General features: G+C 39.0%; 1 pseudogene; it reads right to left on the bottom strand.

Annotated features, from left to right (window-relative positions):
* Positions 1-250: 250 nt before the first annotated feature.
* Positions 251-1,378, bottom strand: LOC132568939 (glutaredoxin-3-like; annotated as a pseudogene).
* Between the last annotated feature and the right edge of the window lie 518 nt (positions 1,379-1,896).

Genomic DNA, 1,896 nt, shown 5'->3' with positions numbered 1-1,896 from the left:
AGCAGTCACATGACAGTTTTCCCTGCACTTTCATTTCCTTGGCTGGCCACAACTGCCATTTCTCCCATGCATTACTGGAGGGCTTTTACTATCGTTATTTTTAAAATAACTGGATATCTAGGAAAGAAGGTGGACATTTTTTTAATATTCCAACTTTAATTCAATTTAAAGATGGTCACAACTTTATAATTGGGACAACAATCTATATTTACATATACCTCTAGTGTATGTACTTCATGCCTTGTGAAGTATAACAAACAATTAGAAACTGTTCTATTCCTTCTGTCAGAGTTCAGTCCTGAACTGTTCCAGGACAATTTTTTGTATGTTTTTGTATTTGAATTTTATTTATTACTGTGTCCATTTGCATTAATTTTCTCCTTTCAAAACAGATGATAATTCTCCATTTTCATTCAATTATTTCACAATATCAAGACCTCCAACAAGTTTACTTTTCACATACAACTACAGGTAAGTTGGCCAGTCTGAATACTTTTAAAAACCTTGCCATACCTCTTCATTCTTCAATCTATGAAACATGTCATAATCAGTACCAGTATTGTTTAGGATTTCTATAGTTTGCTTGCTGAAGCCACAGTTTGCCACATGGTTATTTCCTTTCATCAACAGCATCACTGAAGCTTGATTTATCAGCTCTTTGAGTCTGTCCTCCAATTTGTGTGGCTTGGGACAAATGGCATCCAGTTCTCCAGAACTCTCCAGCTCCTTGACAATATCTAGTCCACCTATAAGTTCTTTAGCCACATACAACTATGAAGAAGTAGCCAAACTGGAATAGATTTTCAGTCTTTGACTGCTAACTTCATCAGAAAAGATATTGAAGCTGCTAAACACAATGTTATGCTTGTTAAGAATCTTTACTACTTGTCTGATGAAACCGCACAAGACTCCTGAGATGTTCCCTTCATAAATAACATGCAAGGGGCAGCATTCATCAGCTTCTTGAGTTGCACATTAAGACCCTCTTTAGCTCCATTGTTAGAACCATCTGGAATAGATGAGCTAGTGACATGGCACTGAACCTTCTTGGTCAATTCAGGTGCATGGCCACCATCCGATTGATCAATCTTTTGGGAATTCTTAAAAAACAAGAATGTCAGAACAGAAGTTGCTCAGAGACTTCAGGAACTGCTTCAGCGTTCAGTTTCACAAATGTAACCCAAGCTTGTTCTTTTGCCAGTTCAGCCATGACACTGTTCATTTGAACACACTGAGGAGCCCATGGGGCCCAAAAGTGAACCACCACTAGAGACCTGTCAGGCTTCTGTAACAGCTGCTGGAACTGATTGGAGTATGTTGCTTCCACCACAACTGCTACCACTCCTTCTGCCTCCATGGCCACCTTGGCAGGTGTTGATTCTCCTCACCACAACCAAGCAAAGGCCCCTGTGGGTGTAGTGGATAGAATGTCAGACTAGGATCTGGGTAACTCAAGTTTTAAACCCCCTCTCACCATGGAAGCTTGATGGGTAACCTGGGGCTAGCTATACACTCTCAGTAGAACCATAGGATGATTGTGAGGATCAAGCGGAGAAGGGGAGAATGTTAAAAGCCACTTTGGGTCCCCCATTGGGGGAAAAGTGGGATATAAATGAAGTAAGTGAATGAAATTAAATTAAATTAAAATACAAGGCCTCATCTAGTAGCCAGTTGCCATTTCAGATCTTCGTAAATTTGTATGCAGATCATCAGCAACCTGTTCATTTTCAAGAATAATACAAACCAGACATCTTCATAGAGCTAGCTGAGCTGAATATTTTCTCAGAGGTTCATAAAACATATTGTGTGATTAAAAGTTTTTAAACACTGAAAGCATAATAGAAAGCTTTCTCAAGAGACATTAGTCATAGATTCTGCATGTACGTGTTTTATACA

The sequence above is a fragment of the Heteronotia binoei genome, chromosome 3 (genome assembly GCF_032191835.1).
Source record: "Heteronotia binoei isolate CCM8104 ecotype False Entrance Well chromosome 3, APGP_CSIRO_Hbin_v1, whole genome shotgun sequence".
Lineage (NCBI taxonomy): Eukaryota > Metazoa > Chordata > Lepidosauria > Squamata > Gekkonidae > Heteronotia > Heteronotia binoei.
This window is presented reverse-complemented; position numbering and strand designations above follow the sequence as displayed.